A 26,330-nucleotide genomic window follows, 5' to 3' on the forward strand; every position below is an offset into this window, starting at 1 on the left:
TGTGTGCACTCCAACTGTCCCGGTCACCAGAGAGGCCAGCACTTTTTACTATAGTGTGAAAGCGCGACCACCTCTAATGGAATGCAGGGTGGTCGTAACCCCTGGATATGAGCAGTGTATCATGTGATGGAAAAATGAATGAAGCCAGCAAAGGAGGCAATATGGATAATCACAATACATTAGTAAGTGTCTTATATGAACTTTGTCTACATGATGAATGCCATTTGCTGAAGGGAGACAACCCCTTTAAATACTAAAGGATCCACCATTGTGCACACTATCATGTAGTAGGGTATTATGTATAGCTACAGTATAAATGAGAGACTGCAGTTATTTAGTACCCTCTCCCAAGCACCCATTGGGGACATTTTTCACGGCCTGGAGGGGTCAGTGCTTCACAGCCTCCCACCTATCTCGAACAACTAGATAAACTTCACACCTACATCATGGTTTCCGTTAAAAACAGAAACCATGACAGTGCTGGATCCATCACACGACATCAATGGTACAACACATCGCCTGCTGACTGTTATTAGGATCTGTCCGTTCCATCATGGTGTCCATCATCTGGCCAGAAATAACAGCACTGCGGGTGACGGACTCACTGAGGGTCACCTACCTTCTTATCTCCCTGTACCTTAGGGGCACACATGGAAGATGCAGATAACTAGAAAGTGTTAGATAATCCAATCACTTCAGAGAAATCAATGCAGGAAATTAAATGACATACTGACACCACTAAGGGTACATGCACATGTTCAGGATTCATGTACGGAGAATCTGCCGGTGTTCGCAAGGAAATCCGTGCGGACAATCTGCATCAATTCGTGTGGATTTTACTCTCCCCATCGAGGTGAATGGAGAAAATCCGGTCAGGAAAAATAAAATAAATTGAGATACTGCAGATTTTGAAATCCGCACCACAGGTCAAAATCTGGACGGAAAAAATCTGCATTGTGTACACGAGAAGTTCAAATTCTCATAGAATACAATGTGCACGATCTATGGTGCGGATTTTCCGTATGCAATTTCGAATACAATCCTGATCGTGTGCATTTAGCCCGCTAAAAGGGTGGGGTGCAATAAGGGGCAACACATTTATTACACATATCCATTAAATATAAAGACTACAGAGCAAAACAGAGCAGGATGTAAAGCATGTCGTCCTCCAGGTTCCAGGACACGCAGCACTTCTGGATCCCTGCTCCAGGGTATAGCACCCGTCATGGAGGCACCACACAGCTTTGCTATGTGCATGACCCCTGCCCATGGACACCATAAGGTCAGATGTCAGCCCATTGCGTCACCTGTAGGCAGTAGGACACGACCCCAGGAGTCCTTAGGGTGCATTAAACACCTGAAACACCATGCTGTGCTACAATATAATCAATGAGGGTAAATGACCTGAAGTGATCGGTTTAAAGTGATGATTATTGCTGCTATGAGATTTTACTCTGGAGGTTATCCCAAAAAATATATAAAAATCAACTTCATATAATAAGTCGTATACCATTATAATTCTCTATTTTAAGCTACTTTGCAGCATTTTCAGCCCCACAATAAAATTCTTAGTCATTTTCTTTCCATTCCGTGCACCACTGCTAATGTGGGTGGGCTGCTGCACAGTGAAACATGACTCATGTTCTTGTTTAAGGTCTACAACTCCCAAAACCACTTGCATGTACTCCATAGGTCTGACTTCCCCCTGCTTAACGTCACCACCAGTCTCCGTTCCCCTCTGGTGGCAGTAAATATAGTCCCCAAATAGGTTCCAAGTGAGTCTCCTTCCCCCTCTGGCAATCATTAATTTGGTCCTCAGTAAGTTCTAGAATTTAGAGTTTTCTAGCAAACAGTCAGTGATAAATGGACTAAACACAGATGGCATCCCCATTCATTGTCAAACGGGACAAAACTGAACTGAACAAAACGGAATGTACCAAAATGCATTCCGTTTGGTTGCGTCCCCATCGCGGACAGAATAACGCTGCAAGCAGCGTTTTTCTGTCCGCCATGTGGTGCGGCGCAAGACGGAGCCGTCCTGACGCACAATGTAAGTCAAGACAGATCCGTTTTCTCTGACACAAGAGAAAACTGATCCGTCCCCCAAGGAATTTCAATGGTGTTCATGATGGATCTTTAACATAGCCAAGACAGATAATACAACCGGATCCGTTCATAATGGATGCAGACGGTTGTATTATCAGAACAGAAGCGTTTTTGCTGTTCCCTGCCGGATCCAGCAAAAACGCTAGTGTGAAAGTAGCCTTAGCTAACAGAATCCAGTAAACGACAGCCTGCACTCTGCGGATGGCTCCTAAAGGAAAGATGGAGGGAATTTCTAATTCACTGTAGTCCTGCAAGGTTTTAACCCTTTAATCATTGCCTGCAATTGGAGCAGTTCTCATAATAAAATATTTGGGAATTGCCACCATAGTTGGGATAGGTCGGCTTGGTGCATTTTTGTATTTATTTTTTTTTGCCTACGAATTTCCAGACCTGCAAAGCGCTTAGCGATTTTATTGATTCCTCACCTGCCCTGCGCTCAGGGATTCTTCAGCACAAGCGATAAATGTCAGTGTGACTTGTGTCTCACTATATAACATTTCTGTGTTCTGACAGAGTACAGATGTCACCGAGCGCAGCTCTGCATGAGGCGGCATACTTCTGCTATATAAACAGGCTGCTTTTTCTATGCTGTCGGATAATGGCAATAACAAGTATACCAGGTGTACACCCTGAACATACTGCGGAATACAGTAGATGGTACAATGCCTCAACTGGGGGTTATTATTGGGAAAGCGCCCTTTATTTCCGAGTGGGATCCAATGATGTGCACTGCAAATATACAAAGCCTTCAGCAAACAGCTAGCATTCTTACTGCACAATCCGACCTTCCTCGTGGTTCACATCAGGCAGCGTAATATTACAATTTCTGGTAGAAATACTACTCATCTCACTGGTGTTTAGTACACAGCGCTCAAATAACCCAGAAGATATAATACTGCAGTCTCCAAAGGAGCATTGTTCAGCTGTGGTCTACAAAGGCAGCACTATGGACGGAGTATGTCTATGAAGAGTTACGGGCAGGCCCAGCCTAAAGGCCGGCTTGTGCAGACATGCCATGTGGTAGTGAACAATGCCACCGCTGCTGCTTTGGTATCGGAGATCAGCGAGGACTGCCTATAAGGCGGACACCACCATTTGTCTTAACTTCTGACATGTCCCTGAGAAACCTGAGCCTCAAGAATAGAACGTGCAAACAGGAGCATCAGTATAGGTGCCTATATACATTGGAATAAGGTCAAACTGGTTGATTTCCACCAGAAGAGCATGTGTATGGGGGAAGAACAGCGGTCCTGCTTGGCCAACAGCTACTGAAAGCAAATGAGCACCTAACTAGTAGTCATAGGGTGCAACAGCCAGTGATCTTACCAAAATAAGGGGCCCCAAGCGCGTGTTTTTATACGTATCAGAGGAAACGAAAGGACACATTTTGGCAGCGGACTTTATTGTGAATGTCACAGAGAAATGGAAATTGATTGGACAACAAGTGCAACCCAATCTGAGGTGCTTCAGTGGAGTGGATGTAATCCCGGTAAACAATAGTAAAATAGATACCACCGCACACTCAGGGTTAGGCCTCATGCACACGACAGTTTTTTTTCACGGTCCGCAAAAACGGGGTCCGTAGGTCCGTGATCCGTGACAGTTTTTTCGTCCGTGGGTCTTCCTTGATTTTTGGAGGATCCACGGACATGAAAAAAAAGTCGTTTTGGTGTCCGCCTGGCCGTGCGGAGCCTAACAGATCCGTCCTGAATTACAATGCAAGTCAATGGGGACGGATCCGTTTGACGTTGACACAATATGGTGCCATTTCAAACGGATCCGTCCCCATTGACTTTCAATGTAAAGTCTGGAGTTCTTTTATACACCATCGGATTGGAGTTTTCTCCAATCCGATGGTATATTTTAACTTGAAGCGTCCCCATCACCATGGGAACGCCTCTATGTTAGAATATACTGTCGGATATGAGCTACATCGTGAAACTCAGATCCGACAGTATATTCTAACACAGAGGCGTTCCCATGGTGATGGGGACGCTTCAGGTTAGAATATACTGAAAAACTGTGTACATGACTGCCCCCTGCTGCCTGGCAGGTGCTGCCAGGCAGCAGGGGGCAGACCCCCCCCCCCCCCCTGTTTTTAACTCATTGGTGGCCAGTGCGGCCGCCCCCCCTCCCTCCCCTGTAGTTAACTCATTGGTGGCCAGTGCAGCCGCCCCCTCCTCCCTCCCCTGTAGTTAACTCATTGGTGTCCAGTGGGCCCCTCCTCCCTCCCCTGTAGTTAACTCATTGGTGTCCAGTGGGCCCCCCCTCCTCCCTCCCCTGGTAGTTTAACCCATTGGTGGCCAGTGCAACCGCCCCCTCCTCCCTCCCCTGTAGTTAACTCATTGGTGTCCAGTGGGCCCCCCCTCCCTCCCCTGTAGTTAACTCATTGGTGTCCAGTGGGCCCCCCCCCTCCTCCCTCCCCTGTAGTTAACTCATTGGTGTCCAGTGGCCCCCCCTCCCTCCCATCCCCTCCCCTGTAGTTAACTCATTGGTGTCCCAGTGGGCCCCCCCTCCCTCCCCTGTAGTTAACTCGTTGGTGGCCAGTGGGCCCCTCTCCCCTCCTCCCCCTCCTAATTAAAATCGCCCCCTATCATTGGTGGCAGTGGAGAGTACCGATCGTAGTCCCAGTGTAATCGCCATGGTTGCTTAGCAATTTGTAGAAGCTTCATACTTACCTTAAGAGCTGCGATGTCTGACCGGCCGGGAGCTCCTCCTACTGGTAAGTGAAAGGTCTGTGCGGCGCATTGCCTATAGCAGTGTTTCCCAACCAGTGTGCCTCCAGCCAAAGGCTGTCAAGGCATGCTGGGAGTTGTAGTTTTGCAACAGCTGGAGGCACGCTGGTTGGGAAACACTGGCCTATAGCACAGACCTGTCACTTACCAGTAGGAGGAGTTCCCGGCCGGTCACAGACATCGCTCCTCGCAGGTAAGTATGAAGCTTCTACAAATTGCTAAGCTACCATGGCATCCGGGACTGCAGTAGCGTCCCGGTTGCCATGGTTACCGATCGGAGCCCCAGCGATTACACTGGGACTCCGATCGGTACTCACCACTGCCACCAATGATAGGGGGGGCGATTTTAATTAGGAGGGGGAGGGAGGGGAGAGGGCCCACTGGCAACCAACGAGTTATCTACAGCGGAGGGATGGGGGGCCCACTGGACACCAATGAGTTAACTACAGGGGAGGGAGGGGGGGCTGGCTACCAGCAAGTTAACTACAGGGGAGGGAGGGGGGCCCCACTGGCTACCAACAAGTTAACTACAGGGGAGGGAGGGGGGCCCCACTGGCTACCAACAAGTTAACTACAGGGGAGGGAGGGGGGCCCACTGGCCACCAAAGAGTTAACTACAGGGGGGGGGGGGGTCTGCCCCTGCTGCCTGGCAGCACCTGCCAGGCAGCAGGGGGCAGTCATGTACACAGTTTTTCCGTATATTCTAACCTGAAGCGTCCCCATCACCATGGGAACGCCTCTGTGTTAGAATATACTGTCGGATCTGAGTTTTCACGAAGTGAAAACTCACCTCTGAAAAAGCTTTTATGCAGACGGATCTTCGGATCCGTCTGTATGAAAGTAACCTACGGCCACGGCTCACGGACACGGATGCCAATCTTGTGTGCATCCGTGTTCTTTCACGGACCCATTGACTTGAATGGGTCCGTGAACCGTTGTCCGTCAAAAAAATAGGACAGGTCATATTTTTTTGACGGACAGGAAACACGGATCACGGTCTCGGCTGCAAAACGGTGCATTTTCCGATTTTTCCATGGACCCATTGAAAGTCAATGGGTCCACGAAAAAAACGGAAAACGGCACAACGGCCACGGATGCACACAATGGTCGTGTGCATGAGGCCTTATCGTGCAAATAAAATTTTTACTGTGACATATCCTCTAATAAATACATAAGTAATTGCGGAAGAATGCCTATTTTGTGACTCCAAGTCTTGACATTTCGGACCTTGGTCATACAAGTCACTAATGAAAAATGAACATAAAGTCATTCGTCGGAGGTAAAGGGTTATGTTATATAAAGAGATAGTCATATGGCTAATTATAGCTGAGACCAATGTATAAATAAGATATAGGAAGATATAGGTCAAAGCCTATAGATATGTGTCAATGAGTGGCTGTTGAAATAAGGGCGATAATGTGCAACCAAAGCTGGGGAAGCAGAACTTGCTGGGGTGTACGGTGTGCTAATGATATGAAAGTATATCAAGATAGATGTCCCAAAAATGTAAATCAAAATGTGTAGTACGTGTCCCCAAAGTGTATGGGCAAGCCAAGGATAAAGCAATAGAGAAAATGGAGTCATCTTATTATAGGGAAGTAGTATGTTGTCATGTAGCACAGATTAGCACAGTAGTATGTTGTCATGTAGCACAGATTAGCACAGTAGTATGTTGTCATGTAGCACAGATTAGCACAGTAGTATGTTGTCATGTAGCACAGTAGTATGTTTTCTCACTTAGTCCTTCACCCAGAATTTTTTTTCACAGACAGCCTTCAACACTGTTCCCCCTTCTTCTTTCTCACTCCAACCCCCCTTTTTCCTTTTTCTCTTTTTTTCTGTTTCCCTTCCTTTTCTCCCCCCCCCCCCCTTTTCCTGCCTCCCACACATTTGCCAACATGTCCCCTTTTTCATTCTTTCATCCTCCTCTTTTCTTACACTCACATACCGCCCACCAGTTTCACACTATCACTACATCACTACAGCAATTTCCACCTTTTCCCCTATCCTTTCCCAAACCCAACATGGCCGCGCCAGTCTCAGCGAGTCCCCACCTAGCCTCACGCCCAATCCGTTCCATTACAAGCCTGAAGTCTCGCTAGATGTCGTGTGACGCAGGCGCATCGTACCTACTTAGGCGCCGTCTCCGGCGCTCTTATCCACACTGGCCCGTAGTCTTCCCCCACAGTGTGTTCACGCTGTACCACGGGGGTCCTCTTGATATCCTGTACCCTACTCTTGGTAAGCTCCTCTGTGCTATCTGTTACATAACAACTGTGCTACATGACAACATACTACTTCCCTATAATAAGATGACTCCATTTTCTCTATTGCTTTATCCTTGGCTTGCCCATTCCCTTTGGGGACACGTACTATACATCATACATACATTTTGATTTACATTTTCTCGAGACATCCATCTGGATATCATTAGCAAACCATACACCCCAGCAATTTCTGCTTTCGCCAGCTTTGGTTGCACATTATCGCCCTTATTTCAACATTTCGCCACTCATTGACACATTTCTATAGGCTTTGACCTATATCGTCCAATATCTTATTTATACATTGGTCTCAGCTATAATTAGCCATACGACTATCTCTTTATATAATATAACAACCCTTTACCTCCGACTAATGAATTTATGTTCCTTTTTTAATTAGCGACTTATGTGACCATGGTCCGAAGTGACAGAAGCGTCAAGACTCAGAGTCACAAAATAGGCATTCTTCCGCAATTACTTATTATTATAATTTTATTTGCATGATAACCCGAGTGTGCGGTGGTATCTCTCTTACTATTGTCACAGAGAAATGACAGAGCAATGATCAGTGGGGTACGAGCACGAAAATAATTAAGCCTCATTCACACGTCAGTGTTTCGCAGACGTGTGCTACACAGATAGTATGCGTCCCCATTCATTTTAAATGTGTGTATTCAGACATCAGTGTTTTAGCACGGTCCGTGGATCCGTTTTTTAAGCAAGGAAGCATGCTCTATTTTGTCCGTATTCACTGATCCATCACGCCCATTATAGTCTATGGGTCCGTGAAAGCCACAGATGCAACACAGTTGCCATCCGTGTTTCACAGATCATTAGAAAGAGATGCTTGGAAAATTATTTTTCAGCTGTTCAGTGTCAGTGAAATACCGATGACACGCAGACAGCAAAAAAAACGGACACACGGACCCAACACAGATCCTTCACGGACAGCTTAAAGGATGCATCACTGACCACCTTCACACGGATTTGAGCATGCAAGTGTGAATGAGGCTTTAGGCCTGTTGTTTCCTCTGAAAGAGGAGTGCAAGCAATGTATCGTCTACCGTCCATCCCATATGCAGGAGAGCTTAGAAAGTAAAATGGAAATACCAGTGGGACCAAACTCCACACCACGGAGGAGTCCATTCTTCTAGACACCAGTGGAGTCCAAGATAAAGCAGGGGTGCAAACCAGAATTTTTCTTTTTTCTGAAAAACGTATCCGAAAATCTCTTCACTTCTGCCAAAACTACCTCCATGGCTGCACCTCACCAACAACGAGGGGAGATTGAATAAATTATATATATATATATGGGGAAGTTGTTATTAAAGCGTATTAGCAAGCACTAGAGAGCCCCTTCAAAGAGCATTTCCACCATGAGGTGACTTGATACTACAAGATGGCGATCAGAAGATGTCTTATTTACGCGCCATTCATTACTCCTCTGAAGACCTTTTTATTATTACAAGAAACATCAGAAGGGAAATAAATCAGGCAGCCATGTCATATTACGCCTCGCTGTATGCTGCTGTAGCAAACATATGGGTTGTCGCCACACCGACCGTCACCCGCATTAGGTGCTGAGGCAATCCTAAAAATCACGGGGGGGGGGGTCTACGTAAGACAGGTGTCCGAACAGGCCAGCATCTGGTAACCTTCACAGGGTAGGAACACAGCAGCCGTCCTGATATGGAGGGTAACTGCAGTCTACAATGTACGCAAGTATAAGCAGCAGGTGTCTGCACAGTCTGATGGAGAAGCAACAAACTAATGGCATTCAGATATGGCCACAGATGTTACAACTTCCCCAGGACACAATGGGCTAGATTTATCCAAACTGGTTTACAGGAAAACTGGCTTAGTTGCCCATAGCAACCAATAAAATTCCACCTTGAATTTTTCAGAGCTCCTTTGGAAAATGAAAGGTGGAATCTGATTGGTTGCTATGGGCAACAAGCCAGTTTTCCTGTAAACCAGTTCGGATAAATCTCCCCTGACATGCAGCCGATCAGCAGCGCACTTTTTATACATGTGAATGGGATGTAAAGGTAGACAACGCGGCGGGGTCGTGTTGAGGTTGCAATGCAGCCCATGCTGCAGTCGAGTACAGGCTCTGATTACTCCAAATATGACCACACTGTTTACTTGTATTGTTAGTGGCCACACAGTATTAAGGCCATTAACAATGCAGACCAACTACACAGTGCCGTCCTGATTAGTTTCACTTGAGCCCGCCGCGGCTCAAACGACCACACGTCTGTACTGCGAGATACTACCCTAACAAAACCTACATGCTCTGGAGGGAATCCAAGTGGATATAAAAGGATTATCCGCCGTCGATAAAAAGTTATTTAAAAAAACTTAATTTATTTTTATTTTTTTTACAAAAAACACCACAGTAGAACTCAACTCTCCAATCTCCCCAGATCAACCAGAGAATGGAAACCATAATCTTTATAACAGCATCAGCCAAATTCTACAAGATAAATGTTTGTTTAAGGCCTCATGCACACGACCGTTGTTTTGGTCCGCATCCGAGCCACAGTTTTGACCCATTCACTTCAATGGGGCCGCAAAAGAGGAGGACAGCACTCCGTGTGCTGTCCGCATGTGTTGCTCCGTTCTGTGGTCCGCAAAAAATATATAACCTGTCCTAGTCTTGTCCAGTCGCATACGGTGGGTCCGCAATACATGGGAAACTGGCCGTGTGCATTCCGCATCACGGATGCGGACCCATTCACTTGAATGAGTACGCAAATCCGGAGATGCGGTGCGGAACAGAACCACTACGGAGTGCTTTTGTGGGGTTCCTTTCCGTCCTTCCGTTCTGCAAAAAGACAGAACTTGTCCTATCTTTTTGCGGAACAGACGGATTGCGGACCCCATTTAAGTAAATGGAGTCGCAATCCGCATGCGGCTGGCCCACGGTCGGTGCCCGTGCATTGCAAACCGCAATACGGGCAGCACACGTTCGTGCGCAAGAGCCCTAATTCAGCAAACTTGGTGACTTCTTGCAATATTTAATTCCTTTCCTCACTGCCTCCAAAAGAAATGCTATTTGACATTACAGGAAAGTGGTATAAGATGAGAGAACTACTACTCCCAGCATGTCCATATGCTATCAGAGGACATTACAGAGAGGAGGTATAAGAGAAATACAACTCCTAGCATGGGACTGTTATTATGTGATATCAGAGGACATTACAGAGGGGAGGTATAAGAGGAGAGAACTGCAACTCCCAGCATTTCCATGGCTCTCACACTGAATCCATCACTTCTCCAATGTATTCTCCTCCACACAAAGCGCTGTCCACTCATGCCACATGAAGTCATCACAGGTCCTTCCCCACCACCTCCTGCAATAATCGCATGACAGTGACTTCATGACAGATCCTTCAGCTCTTGTGCAGTGCTATACCAGCGCAGCCTGTGTGAGGCCTCTTCAGCCCCTGCCACCCACGACAATATTAAGGGGTTCTCCAGGCTTTTAATATTGAGGACCTATCCTAAGGATGTTGCTATGTCTATGGCCTCCTGCACATGAACGTTTCTTTTTCCCGTTTACGTTCGGTTTTTTACGTTCCATATACGGAACCATTCATTTCAATGGAACTGCAAAAAAAAAAAAAAAGGGAAGGTACGCTTCCGTATTTCCATTCAAACATGCCCACAAATAACGATCCGTGGCTCCATTCAAGTCAATGGGTCCGCAAAAAAAATTGTCGGATGTCTTTCCGTTTTTTTTTTTTTTTTTTTTTTTTTTTTTTTAAAAGGACCCCCCCCTTTCGTCCGCTATGGTCCACGTTTGTTTTGGCGCCTCATATGATAATGAGGCGATTCGGTTCAACTAGGCGGGGACTTGAATTTGTCCTGGGCGCGGTTCCTGCGAGCACATCCAATCAGAGCGCCCCGCTCTTAGCCAGGGGGAAGGAGCTCAAGTTCTCGAGAGATTCGCAAGAACTTGAGCTTTTACACATCCCGAGCCGTGCGCCATCTTGGAGTCCAACTCCAAGTCCAGCTAATGGGGGGGCAGGGGAATTTATCATGATGGGAATATTTGAAATCAGTTTCGGTAGAGCTGCATTGAAGTGAAGGCATGATAAATCAGAGCCCTTTACACAGGCAGAGAATTGAAAAGATTATCGCTAACTCGCTTGCTAGCAATGATCTGGTGGTGCACTGATCTCCTTCAGCTCCTCCAGAGTATGAGGAGGAGCGATCACTAATGCAATCGTTCTTCCACACACAGACTTATGTGGGGTAACCAGGATTTTTGTGCTGCGTTTCACTCGTTCATCGGGTAATCGGCGGTACATTTAGGCCTCTTTTACACGAGCGAGTTTTCCGTGCGGGTGCAATGCGCGACGTGAACGCATTGCACCCGCACTGAATCCGGACCCATTAATTTCTATGGGGCTGTGCACACGAGCGGTGATTTTCACGCATCACTTGTGTGTTGCGTGAAAATCGCAGCATGTTCTATATTCTGCATGTTTCACGCAACGCAGGCCCCATAGAAGTAAATGGGGCTGCGTGAAATTCACAAACATCCGTAAGCAAGTGCGGATGCGGTGCGATTTTCACGCACGGTTGCTAGGAGACGATCGGGATGGGGACTCGATCATTATTATTTTCCCTTCTAACATGGTTATAAGGGAAAAATAATAGCATTCTTAATACAGAATGCATAGTACAATAGGGCAGCCTGGCTTCTCTTCTGTCTTCTTCTTAGCTGTGCACAGGAAAAGGACCTTTGATGACGTCACTGCGCTCATCACATGGTCCGCCACATGATCCATCACCATGGTAAAAGATCATGTGACGGACCATGTGATGCGCGCAGTAACGTCATCAAAGGTCCTATTCCTCAAAGAAGAAGTCAGAAGAGATGCCGGCTGCGCAAACAAGTGGATTAAAGCGAGTTAAATTATTTTTTAAATTTTGTTTTAACCCCTCCAGCGCTATTGTACTATGCATTCTGTATTAAGACTGCTATTATTTTCCCTTATAACCATGTTATAAGGGAAAATAATAAAATCTACACAACACCAAACCCGAACTTCTGTGAAGAAGTCCGGGTTCGGGTCTGGGTACCAAACACGCATTACAATGTTTTGCAGCCGTGCGGAACGCAAACATGGAAAGAAATCGCAGTGAAAACTGACTTGTTTTAGTGTCAAAATCGTACCATTTTCCCTGAACGCATCCGGCCCCAATCCGCAACGCCTGTGTGAAAGGGGCCTTACACCGCCAGATAACCAATATCAAGCGTTACTATGAACGGTATCTTTTCAATTCTCGCCCGTGTAAAAGGCCTTTAAGGGTCTAGTTACACGGGCCATTAACGAGCACGGATCTACGAGAGAAGAGAAGTCGATCAGCGCTGGTTTAAATGGCATTTCACATGGCCCTATGCAAACTGAAAGGGAGAGGAATGATCATTATTCCGATTATTTGGTCGTCCCATTCACTTTACATATCCTGTGCTTCCAGTAAACGTTTGGCCCCAATAATTGACCCAACCACCCGCCTGTGTAAGGCCCTCAGAAGCCCACTCACCAGCTATAAACATACAACTAACAAAAGTTTGCTAAACAACTAGACCTCACCACAAACGATGACCCAAAGGTCAACCTGACATTACTGAGTCACTAAATGGAAACCAGGAAGACAATGTGATCAGTCATGGTCTCTGTAGACCACAAAGCAGATAATGTTTAATAGGTGATGTATGTGACACAGATACCGAGACATAACTACAGTATGATGCACGCTCCCAGACAGGCCAAATAAGGCCCTGCGCCCCTCACTTTACCCCGGAACACCGCCCAATGTAGACATCAAAGATATCCATAGGCTCACCCCACAGAGGCCAATAGATTGCCCTTTTGGCCTTCACCAGACTTGTATACATTTTTTTTCTACTGTATAAAAAAAAAAAAAAAAAAAAAAAAAAAAAAAAGGGGGGTGCAGACTGGGCTTTCCTATACAATTGGGCATGGCAAAAAAAAAAATACCGTGTGGTATACAGGTAAACTCGAAAATATTTAATATCGTGCAGAGTTCATTTATTTCAGTAATGCAACTTAAAAGGTGAAACTAACATATGAGACTCATTACAGGCAAAGCGAGATATTTCAAGCCTTTATTTGTTATAATTTGGATGATTATGGCTTACAGGTTATAAAAACTCCAAAGTCACAATCTCAGGTCCCCTTTGCTCAGGGGGTATGGATTACTTAGCTGACTAGAGTGTGACACTTTGAGCCTAGAATATTGAACCTTTTTTCACAAAATTCGAAATTTAAGCTTAAATTCCTTTTAATTTGCATTACTGAAATAAATGGACTTTTGCACGATATTCAAATTTTCCGAGTAACACCTGTATGTATGTTTACACCTGTAATTAATGGGCAGTGTATGCCCCTACAAGCCTGTGCAGTGATGTACATCAGAGACTTCTGTCTGAGGTATATCATAAGATCCTGCAGAAAGTGTGCACAGGGCCTAAAGATGGCCATACACATTAGATCTACGACGCCCAGAGGTGGGTTCAGATGACCATCTAACGTGTATGAAGCCTCGCCGGTAGATAAGGATCAGTCATGTTGGATTTCAACTGTCCGATCCTTTGGTCCTCACAAGATAAGGTGCTGATAGAGATGTACGTCGGGGTCTTTCTCCCCCCCCCCCCCCCCCCCTGCATTCATTATATGTGCTTGGCCGAGGAGAGAATGCAAATGTATGGAGAGATCGATAGAGATAGCTGGAGCGGAGGTCACACGTCCACTGGATGGACACCAAACTCAAAGTTCTGCCCCTACAATAGACAGGTTATGGGCTCCTCACACATGGATGGACTTTATTGGATTACAATTTTCCAAGACTCATTTGGACGTGTGCACCCAGAACCCTCCTTATGGGGGAGACATCCCTCTCGCCCAGTGTCCAGATTAGCCCCGGCCCCCGAGCAGCCGGCCACATTAGCCCCGGCCCCCGAGCGGCCGGCCACATTAGCCCCGGCCCCCGAGCGGCCGGCCACATTAGCCCCGGCCCCCGAGCGGCCGGCCACATTAGCCCCGGCCCCCGGCCACCGGCCACATTAGCCCCGGCCCCCGGCCACATTAGCCCTGGCTCCTGCACAAGGAGGCACTTCCTCTGCTGCACACAGTGATGTCACTGCTCACACAGGTAGCTACTTGTACATCACACGCATTAGAAGTGTTTACTGTCTAGACTAACACAACAGCCCCAGCACCATCTATTAGATTGCAAGCTCTTGGGCACAGAGGCGCCGTGACTGACACGGCTGATGACATAGGCTCACAGCTAGGGCGACCTGCTACACATGTATTCACCCGTACATATACGGCTATGGTGCCCCCCCACCGGGTACACTCACCGGGCCGGATAATAAAGCAGCGCTCCCGATCTGATCTCCCGCTGATGTCCTATTAGCAATATGTCCGCTGACTTGTAACTGCTGCCGCCACCGATTCACACCGTGTGCAGTTATCGGTAAGATTTCCATCCGAGTCCAATTGCAATCCGTTCCCGCAACGTCCAGATTCTTTCTTTCCCCACTCTCAGCCTCCCTCTCTATTCTTTCTCTTCCCCCTCGATACCCCGACTTTAGTTACACGCCAGCCTCCGCTACACGCTCATTGGTCAGCAGGCCGCGGGAGGTGGGCATAGAGACGGAAAGAGGTATTGTCATTGGATGACAAACACGTCAATATAATTCGGCAACTGTCACCGCCCCCTTCGTGTCCAAAGCTCAGCATGTCGACAGACATGAGCCTGTCAATCACAAAGCGATGTCTCGCAAACCTGTTGGGATTGGCTGAATTCTTACGGGAGGGAACGCCCTCTCCGAGGAGAGATGCAATGATTTCATTGGCTTGTTGATGGATACTTGATCCCGCCCACATAATATTACAACGATATGATTGGTTTAGACGATTGTCTTTAACGACCTCACCCTTTTGCTGATTGGCTGGGTGAGCTGTCAATAAAGCGCAGACTCCAGACATGGTTTACACATGTTGATGCAATTCATTTCAGAAGCCTCCCAGCACTACAGGCATTTAGTGTTGCTGGTGGGAGATGGGAGCACGTGTGAAAGACCCCAAAATACCAAATGCCTATGTTCAGAGGGCTAAGGCTGGCGTTTAAATAAAGCTTTGGAGGCGGACACCAAAACACTGCTTGCAGCGTTTGGTGTCCGTCTAACGAAACTGAGCCAAACGGATCCGTTCTGACACACAATGCAAGTCAATGGGGACGGATCCGTTTTCTATGACACAATCTGACACAATAGAAAACGGATCCGTCATTCATTGACTTTCAATGGTGTTCAAGACGGATCAGTCTTTGCTATGTTAGAGATAATACAAACGGATCCATTCTGAACGGATCCGTTTGTGCAGATCCATGACGGATCCGCACCAAACGCGAGTGTGAAAGTAGCCTAAGGCTCTGTTCAGATTAGTCTTTTCTGCGTTTTTATTTATATTTGATGAGGAAAGAGCTAATATGTTATGTGCGGATTTTGATGTGGGTCTGCTGCAGATTTAATTCTTTGTACCGAAAATTTGCGACATTCTGACATTGGAGGCGCATTTTGGCTCCATTTGAGGGTTATTCTACCCAATTCTGGTGTGCGCATGTGGAGAAAGGAAGGAGTGCTAGGAACTGCAAATTGGCTTCATTTAAAGGGTCCTCCAACTCTTACTAAGTGATGGCCTACCCAATGCCTCCAAAAAGAATCCCGCCCTATTCAATGTTCAGGTGGAGTTCTGCCACCAAGAATGACACATCTCCATCAGAGACAGAGCTCTTCCCTGCAGCAGTGCTCCCATTCACTTCACTGGGAGTAGCGCTGCAGTAACCAGTTCCATCCACTACACCGGAACAGCTGATGTGCGGCGTGTCGGACCCTGCCGATAAGCTGTGAAGGCCTATCCTTATCTAAAGAGGTTTCCAAGATTAGCGGAAAATGGATGCAGGGCAGAACTGCAATACTGCCCACAACCTGTGGACAGGGGCGGTGCTGTTTTTGGAGGAAAGAAGCCATGTTTTTTTTTTTTAAATCAGTTCTGCGTTGCGTGAAAAACGTAGCATGTTCTATATTCTGCTTTTTTCACGCAGCCCTGGCCCCATAGAAGTGAACGGGGCTTCAGTGAAAAACGCATCCCATCCAGAAGCAAGTGCAGATGCAATGTGTTTTCCACTGATGGTCACTAGGAGATGTTGTTTGTAAACCTTCAGTTTTTTATCACGCGTGTGAAAAACGCATCAAAACGCATTGCACTCGCACGGAAAAAACTGAACAACTGAACTCAATTGCAGACAAAACTGACTGAACTTGCTTTCAAACTGGTGTGAGTTTCACTGAACGCATCTGGACCATCGTCACGCACATGTGAAAGAGGCCTAAAGGCTATAAACACTTTTGATGGCATTTTTTATTTTATTTTTATGATTGCATTTTACTCATTTGGAGCTAAAAATCATAGTAAGTGGCTTGTATTAACTTTCTCTACATGATAAATGCCCAAAGGTGTACATAGCCTTTAAACTGTTCCTTGTGTAGCTCACATACACCTTCTGGCCTCTTTCACACAAACATTGAAATCCGTCAAAATTCTGGCTCTGGAATACGCAGAAATTCCTGATGAGATACCATCAGTATTGCTTCAGGATTTACATGCGTAAACTACAATTTTTTCGTAAACTACAATTTTTAACCTTTCTCTCTCTTCTGGTATCTTTACCTTCTCTTTCAAACACTCTATTATAACCCCACTACTAAAGAAACCATCTCTTGACCCGACCTGTGCTACTAACTTCCGACCTGTTTCTAACCTCCCCTTCATCTCTAAACTCCTTGAACGTCTTGTCTACTCTCACTTAATAAGCTATCTCTCTGCAAACTCTCTTCGACCCCTTACAATCTGCCTTTCACTCTCTTCACTCAACAGAAACTGCCTTTACTAAAGTGTCTAACAATCTCCTAACAGCAAAAAGAAATGGCGACTATTCTCTACTGATTCTGCTGGATCTCTCTACAGAGTTTGATACTGTAGACCATAAACTGCTCCTCACCATGCTTCACTCAGTTGGCCTTAAGGACGCTGCTTTTTCTCGGTTCTCTTCCTATCTCTCTGGCCGCTCCTTTAGTGTATCATTCGCTGGCTCTTCTTCTTCTCCTCTTCCTCTTGATGTTGGCGTTCCTCAGGGCTCATTACTAGGTCCTCTATCGGTAGATTTGGCTTTCGATACCATCTCTATGCTGACGACACCCAACTATACACTCCATCCCCTGACGTCACCCCTGCTTTACTCCAAAACACCAGTAATTATCTGGCAGCTGTCTTTAACATCATGTCCTCTCTGTATCTAAAACTGAACCTCTCAAAAACTGAAATTCTTGTCTTTCCCCCATCTACTAACTCACCTAAACTTGATATTTCAATTTCGGTCTGCAGCACTATCTGTGCAACATGCCCGCTGTCTTGGGGCCACATTTGACTGTGATCTTTCCTTTGTTCCCCATATTCAATCACTTACACGCTTTTGTCGTCTGCACCTCAAGAATATCGCCAGAATCTGCCTTTTTCTTACGTTGGAAACGGCAAAAACTCTTGTTGTTGCGTTGATTCATTCTCGTCTTGACTACTGCAACGCATTACTAATCGGTCTCCCTCTCACTTAACTCTCGCCCCTTCAGTCTATCCTAAATGCTGCAGCCAGGCTCATCTATCTATCCAACTGCTACACTGATGCTACTAGTCTGTGCCAGTCACTTCACTGGTTGCCCATCCACCACAGAATACAGTTCAAACGTCTCAACCTCACCCACATAGCTCTCCACAGTGCTGCACCTCCTTCCTCATCTCCATCTGCCACCCTACTCGTTCTCTCCGTTCTGTTAGCAACCTAAGATTAATAACCTCCATAATTCGTACCTCTCACTCCCATCTTCAAGACTTTTCTCGAGCTGCACCTACTCTCTGGAATACTCTGCCCCGGAATATTAGGTCAATCCGCAACTTCTCCATCTTCAAACGTACCTTAAAAGCACATCTTTTCAGACAGGCTTATAAAGCTACCTCAAATGACTTTTCCCAGACTAAACCTCTCCCCCACCAACTCCTCTGGCCTAAGCTCGATCCTCTAGTAGTCCTAAACCCGAAGCAGACCGAAGCCGGCACCACTCCTGTCAGTTCAATAATGGGTCAAATCCAACTTATCGCAATCAACTACCTTATGTGTCACCCCCAATTCCTTATAGATTGTAAGCTCTTGCGAGCAGGGCCCTGACTCCTAGTGTTACAGTTGCATATTAGCCAGTTACTTTTGGTTTGTACATAAACCCTATGAATTTGTAAAGTGTTGCGGAATATGGTGGCGCTATATAAATACATTTTATTATTATTATCTTTCCTCCCTGCATTTGTGATGTACTCCCATAGACTGTAATGTGTGTATTTGGAAACAAATACGCACAAAACTCGGACATACTGCGGATTTCAAATACTGGTGGAAATAATACACCCATGTGAATAGCTCTATTCATTAACATTAGCAGCGGATTCCGGTACATAAAATCCGGGCCAAATATGGACAGTAAATAAGCTTGTGTGGAAGAGGCCTATCCCACATGTAGTTGTGTTCCCTTTTTGGTTCTTTATTGCCCCTGAAAGTCATCTTTATATTGGTATGCAAATAAGCATGAAAGAGCTCAAGGGCCAGTAATAGGGATGAAAAACATCCTAAGTCGATTCGCATAAAACTTTGTTAGAATACTGTAAGGAGCGAGCGCTCCGTACAGTATTAGAATGTATTGGCTCAGGTAAGGCAAAGTTATTGCTTTGCGAAGTCTCAAGACTTCTGATAATAACTGTAAGAACCTTTTACCAAGCTTGGTTTCTGTTCCAAGTGGTACTTTGGAAACAAACCCGAGTTCGGTAAAAGGTTTTTAACAGTAGAAATTAATTTCTGAAGTTATTACACAAAGTCACGTGAAACTTTGCAAAGTAATAACTTTGTCTCATAGGAGCTGATACATTCTGATGTTTTATCCGAAGTCGATGCGCTCATCCCTAGGCAGTACCTATTCACAACAGAGCCACCCCTCTGAATCAGAGCCCCGCTCCTCCTCTCCCGACGTCATCAGGCAACTGCTGGACAGCTCACGCTGACGTTCATCACTGCTGTGTTTGCCGCTGCGCCGTCTGGGCCCTTCTGTGGGTAGTGTTATCAACTGTGCTGCACAGCCTAGTTTTTTAACTGTGTGCCCGTGGAAAAACAGACAAATGCACTATTTTGGTCTGTGATGTGGGTCAAACACATCTATTAAAGCATCCATGAAAACCACTGACAGAGCATAGATGGCATCAGTGCTCTGTTACTGGTTTTTACAGACCAGTAGTAGGAGATGCTCTGGAAATCCTAGTAGTGCACCTGAAATACAGATGACACATGGACGGCAAAAAGTGGATGTACGGACCAGCAACAGATCATTCATGGACATCTTCATTGATGAAACGCTGACCATCTTGTTTCGGACATCATCACAGACATAGAAGTGTAAAAGAGGCCTCAGAATTAGGCTACATGCACACGACCGTGTGCCCACCGTGGCCGTATTGCGGCCCGCATACAGCGGGTCCGCAATACACGGGCACCGGGCATGTGCATTCCGCAACAGGGACCCATTCACTTGAATAGGTCCGCAATCACGGAGATGCGGAACGGAGGCACGGATTGGAACTCCACGGAAGCACTACGGTGTGCTTCCATGGCGTTTGTGGCCATGCCTCCGCAACGCAAAAAAGTAGCGCATGGGTCCGCGATCTGCATGCACTGCCCCACAGTCTGTGCCCGTGCATTGCGGACTGCAATTTGCGGTCCGCAGCACGGGCACGGAGCCCATACGTTCATGGGCATGTAGCCTTAGGCTATTAATGTTAATGTGTGACTCCAGAGATATTCTCTTACCCAATCTGGCACGGAGAGACACTACATCACGCTGGATGTTACAGTTACTGAAGCAGCCATACAATGCCCAGTAAGTATCATGCATGGATCCTAGGGGTGACTGCACATGGTGCCAATGTACTTGTAAAAAAATCTGCATGAAATCTGCACCAAAACAGCACAAAGAAATGTACATAAATCCACATTATTGTAGTTTTTTGTGCGATATTTGATGCAAATGTTCAGCAGATCTCACCCTTGCATTGAAAAGGGTGAAATCCGCACAAGAAAAACGCAACAACATGATTCAGGTTCAGAATCCACAATGCCGGAGGTCAGTGGCATAACAAGAAATGACTGGGCCCCACAGCAAAATTTTGAATGCAGCTCCCCCCTCCCCGACCACCACCATCACAGCAACCTTTTTGCAAACCTCTCTTCCTGCGCAACCTCAACTCCTGTGGCTGGTCTAGATCATTCCCTTAGATGAAGACCGGCAGCCAGGGGCACATTAAGTGCATGATAGGCCCGGGGCTGTCTACACAACTTGGGCGCCTCCCTCCATTTTAGTTTATTTATTTATTTATTTTTTGTATGAAGAGGCTGCGGTGCTTCATGAGCGCCACAGTCTCCTAGGCCAGTGGTCAGCAACCTGCGGCTCTAGAGCCACATGCGGCTCTTTAGCCCCCTGATATTGGCTCTTCCAGGTGCGGGCCCACATGTACAGTGCGATAGCATTTTCGTTGCCCGTAGCAAAAATAGGTAGGAGGGTGAAGACCAGGAAGCGGTGAAGGCTCTGTACTCACCGCTTCCTGGTCATCGGTTGTAGGCTGTGCAGGGCTGCGCACAGTGTGAGGTGCTCTGTGACGTCACTCTGTGCACACCAGTTCACAGCACAGCCGACAGCAGGAAGAACACAGAGCGTGGGTGGTGAGGAGCAGCGGCATCCAGGAGCCAGAGAGGTAAGTGCTTTTTATTTTATGAAATGTGGGGCTGATCTGAGGCAATGAGGTGATGATACTCATAATGGGGGATATGAGAGGCATCATGGATGATGAGAGGCATCACGGATGATAATGGTGATGATGAGAGGCATCATGGTTGATAATGGGGATGATGAGAGGCATGGGGCTCTTATCTGAGGTCTGATTGAGGGGGTCATTTACTTTGGGGTCTGAGCTGACATCTGATCTCAGGGAGGTCTTATTAACATTGAGGTTCTGCTTAAGTGCTTGAGGCATAAGGTCACTGACTTTTTGAATGTTCGTATTGCGCTTCAAACAATACCTTCATGGGAATAGGGGTTCTAAGTTAGTCTCCAACCTTATTAAGAACCAAAGAAATAAATCCTTTATTCAAGCCATCAAATCAGCCTCAGGCCCCCGACTTATTAATACTCCAGCGATAGCTCAGGAGTTTTGCTCCTTTTATTCAAATCTGTATAACCTCCCAATACCCCTCACCAGCCAGCAAATCGAGACACGCACGTCGGAGTTCCTTAGCTCTATTAACATCCCAAGAATTTCTGAGGTCGATATACATCAGCTGCTTCAACCGTTTACAACGGAAGAGGTAGAAAAGGTTCTAATGTCTATCCCTTCAGGCAGGAGTCCCGGACCTGACGGTTTTCCAAGCTCATATTACAAAAAGTATAAAGATATTTTAGTCCCACATTTTGTCACGGCATGCAATCTCCTCCTTACAGGTGGCTCTCTGACCCCACAAGCCTAGGAAGCGCACATAACGATTATCCATAAAGAAGGGAAGGATAAGGAAGCATGTGGAAGTTACAGGCCGATTTCACTGCTGAACACCGATTTGAAGTGGTGGGCTAAACTGCTTAACAGCAGGATGTCAGGGTTGCTCCCTGGGCTTGTGGGTGAAGAACAGGTAGGTTTCGTTGCAGGTAGAGAGGGTAGGCATAATATCAGTAGAGTCATACATGCGATCACCCACGCCATCAAATCTAAGTCCCCTCTTGTACTCCTGGGCACAGATGCGGAGAAGGCGTTCGATAGGGTTAGCTGGGCCTATATGGAGAAAGTACTACAAGCCTTTGGCTTCCCTGAAGGCCTCATCAGAGCTATCTATACTCTATACTCTGCACCATCTGCGAGAGTACTAGTCAACGGCACCCTATCGAACGCCTTCCAAATTAGAAACGGTACTCGTCAAGGATGCCCATTATCCCCCACCTTGTTTGTACTCACCCTAGAGACGCTTCTTCTTAAGTTCCGCCAATCCCCCACGATCAAAGGAGTGAAACTAGGCAGATTTACTGCTCCTGATGATTTACTGCTCCTGTTGTCAAATCCTGAAGAGGCTTTGCTGGAGGTTATGCAGATTTTCGAAACTTTTGGGGTTATCTCAAATTTTAAGATAAATTTCGATAAGTCGGAGGCCCTTGGCGTTTCCCTCCCAGCTGTCCTGCGTACTAAGGTCAAAGCCCTCACACCATTCAAGTGGCCTACACAAGCAATAAAATATTTGGGGGTGACGATCCCGATGGACCCCAAGTTGTTGTTTAGTCTTAATTTCCCCCCGCTACTCTCCAAAGTCACCTCTATTCTCTCTAAGAGCAGCTCTCCTTTCCTAACCTGGCTAGGCAGGAAAAATGTCCTCACCACCTACATCCTGCCGCTGATAATGTACACCTTGAGAGCCCTACCCATATCGGTACCTGTTAGTTTCATTAATAAACTACAATCCATCATGAGCAGTTATTTGTGGGATAAGAAGCGCACTAGAATGTCCTTTCGCCTTCTTTCCCGAAGAAAGAAACATGGGGGTATCTCCCTCCCTGACCTATCAACCTATATACAGGCTATTAGTTTGGAAAGGTGGCTTAAACTGGCCAGACAAGAGACATTCTGTATGCATGTAGATTTAGAATTGGCCCTGTTGGGTAAGGAATTGTTCCATAGGTTATGGACACCTGAGAGGACAGGAGAAGGGACCAAAGTAGATAGCGTACTCACCAGAGGAATGCTGCATATTTGCCATAAGTCTTTGGTCTTAACATCTGCTCAGGACAAGATTTCTCCCTTAGCTCCTATCTCAGTTATCCCCACACTACTGTTCCCACAAATTAAATCTCCATCAGACATTTGGCTATCAATGTCACATCACAGATTAGGAGATTTGAAAGGGTTACAGATCACTTCCGACTTCTATACTGCCCTCTCGGGTGTACCTGCCCTTGGTAAAGATTTCATTCAAAGAAATGACTTTGAGAATGCTTGTAGGCAGTTTATGATTTCCAAATTTACCCCTCTCCCTGATCCATCATGGTTGGAGAATTATGTTCTGCTGCCAAATTTACCTCATAAATGCACCACCCTCATTTATAGGCAGATTCTAAGTGAGAGCTATTCTAGCGTACCGCCCTGGGTTGCTGAGTGGGGAAAAGAACTCCACCTTGAATTTAGTGACACTGACAGTAAATGGATTCAGAAATCTTCGCACGGCTTTTCCAAGTGCATAAAAATTCAAGAAAACTCTGTTAAGACAGCGTTGCGTTGGTACAGAACCCCCGAGTTCCTTTTTTTCAAATTTCAAAAGAGATTTCAAACATTGAGGTTCTGATTAGTGGTCTGACCTGAGGTGTAATGAAAAATATTTTTTTCCATATTGTCCTCCTCTAAAACCTATGTGCGTCTTATAGGGTAAAACGTTGTGGAGTGAAAGAAGATGTAGTGTCGAGGATTGAGAAAGGTATGTTCAGATGGTTAGGAATACCCTTATGAAGTAAATAACAATGTACCTTCCTATATATTTGAAGTTTAAAAAATTTGGCTCTCAAAAAACTAAAAATCGCTGTTTTGTCGATATTTGGCTCATTTTACTAATAAGGTTGCCCACCACTGTCCTAGGCCATATGACATCTTCAAACAAATTGGGTCCTAAACTGAAAAATTTGGTCGCCAAATTTAAAATACATATAATTGTAATAAAAAAGGCATGGAGGAGAATACAGCACCACATACCTGTTACATCCAGTGACATCTCCTGTCATGTAGACCTTCTCTTTCCTTTTCTCCTCCATTTGACCCAGACCACCATTGCAAATTCTTTCAGACACATCTCGTCTCTACAGTTTGTAACACAGACACGTTAGATTTCTAAATTTTTCCATTAACCCCCTCATCCTAGCGTCCCCACAGTGTCATCCTGCTGCCACCCCCAATACTGTGCCCGTTGTGCCCCCCAATGCCCTAGGTACTATACTGCTAAAAAAATAGTGACCCTAAGGGTCTATTCACACGTCAGTATTTTTCTATATTCCGATTTTCGGTCCGTTTTTTGCGGATCCGTTGTTCCTGAAAATGTTTCCGTATGTCATCCGTTTTTTGTGGATCCGCAAAAAACGGAAACATGTATAAATTTCAATAAGCAAATAAAGTTGTTTGGATTTCTTTGAAAAAAATAAATAAAAAATTTAAATGTAATTTCCAGGAACGGAATCCGCATAAAACGGATGACATACGTAATGACATCCGAATGTCTTCCCTTTTTTGCGGATCCATTGACTTTGTATTGTACCAGGATCCGAATTTTGCGGAAAAGAATAGGACATGTTTTATATTTAAACGGACATGCGGAACGGAACAACGGAAACGGACAGCACACATTTTTCCAGGACCCATTGAAAATGAATGGGTCCAGATCTGGTCCAGATCTGTTCCGCAAAAAAACGGAACAGATCAGGAAAGAAAAAACGGACGTGTGAATGGACCCTAATAGACATAATTGGAGTCATTTATCAAACTGGTGTAAAGTAGAACTAGATTTCCAAAAGAGCTGTCAAATATAAAAGGTGGAATCTGATTGGTTGCTATGGGCAACTAAGCCAGTTCTACTTTACACCAGCTTGATAAATTACCCCAAATGTTCCTATAGTGTCCACAGCAGCTATAATGTCCCCTAGAGTGCCCCCAGTAATAATACCAGCCTCTATTGTGCTCCAGGCAATAATCCCTGTATAGTGTCCCTAAAAATAATACAGTGCCTCCCCAATAGCAACACCCCCATATAGTAATTTCCACCACACTGCCCCCACATAATAATCCCCCTATAGTAATTTCCCCCCACACAGTAATTTCCCCCCAAACTGCCCCATATAGTAGTTTGCCGCCACACAGTAATTTCCCCTACATAGTAATTTCCCCCACACTGCCCCCACATAGTAATTTCCCCCACACTGCCCCCACATAGTAATTTGCCCCCACACTGTCCCACATAGTAATTTGCCCCCCACATAGCAATTTCCCCACACTATCCCCACATAGCAATTTCCCCACATTGTCCCTACATAGCAATTTCCCCACACTGCCCCCACACAATAGTGTTTCCCACACTGCCCCGCATAGTAATTTCCCCCACACTGCCCCCACACAATAGTTGTCCCTACATAGTAATTTGCCCCCACAAAGTAATTTTCCCCTACATAGCAATATACCCACACTGCCCCCACATAGTAATTTCCCCCACACTGCCCCCACATAGCAATTTCCCCACACTGTACCCACATAGCAATTTCCCCACACTGTCCCCACATAGCAATTTCCCCACACTGTCCCCACATAGCAATTTCCCCACCCTGCCCCCACACAATAGTTTTCCCCACACTGCCCCACATAGCAATTGCCCCCACACAATAGTTTCCCCCACACTGCCCCCACATAGTAATTTGCCCCCACACTGCCCCCACATAGTAATTTACCCACACACTGTCCCCACATAGCAATTTGCCAACACACTGTCCCCACATAGCAATTTCCTGACACTGTCTCCATATAGCAATTACCCTACACTGCCCCCACATAGCAATTTCCCCACACAGCAATTACCCCACACTGTTCCCACATAGAAATTTCTCCCACACAATAGTTTCCCACACACTGCCCCCACATAGTAATTTGCCCCCACACTGCCCTATATAGTAATATGCCCCCACATAGTAGTCCCTCCCATAATAATCTGCCCCATATAGTAATTTGCCCCCACATAGTAGTGCCTTCCCATAATAATTTGGCCCCACAAAGCCCCCACATTTCCCCCCCCCCCTTGATGTACACTCTGTCCTCGATGTCTCTTCACTAATATGTCCTCCTGTGTGTCCCTCCCCACATGTCCCCCAAAGTAGGCAAATGAAATAAAAAAAATAAAAAATGATTTTTTTTTTAAAGCTAAATACTCACCTATGTCCAGGACCAGGCGCCTGCTCACAGAGGAAGGCGGG

The 26,330-nt window shown here is 46.0% G+C and overlaps 1 protein-coding gene across 1 annotated transcript in view; it reads right to left on the reverse strand.

Moving 5' to 3' along the window:
- FRYL (FRY like transcription coactivator) overlaps positions 1-14,730 on the reverse strand; it is a 317,468-nt gene extending 302,738 nt beyond the window's left edge. The window contains exon 1 of the mRNA XM_044298955.1: positions 14,508-14,730. The gene's annotated coding sequence lies outside the window, so the exon portion shown is untranslated. The remainder of the gene's footprint in view (positions 1-14,507) is intronic.
- Between the last annotated feature and the right edge of the window lie 11,600 nt (positions 14,731-26,330).

This window comes from Bufo gargarizans, chromosome 1, assembly GCF_014858855.1.
Source record: "Bufo gargarizans isolate SCDJY-AF-19 chromosome 1, ASM1485885v1, whole genome shotgun sequence".
Classification (NCBI taxonomy): Eukaryota; Metazoa; Chordata; class Amphibia; order Anura; family Bufonidae; genus Bufo; species Bufo gargarizans.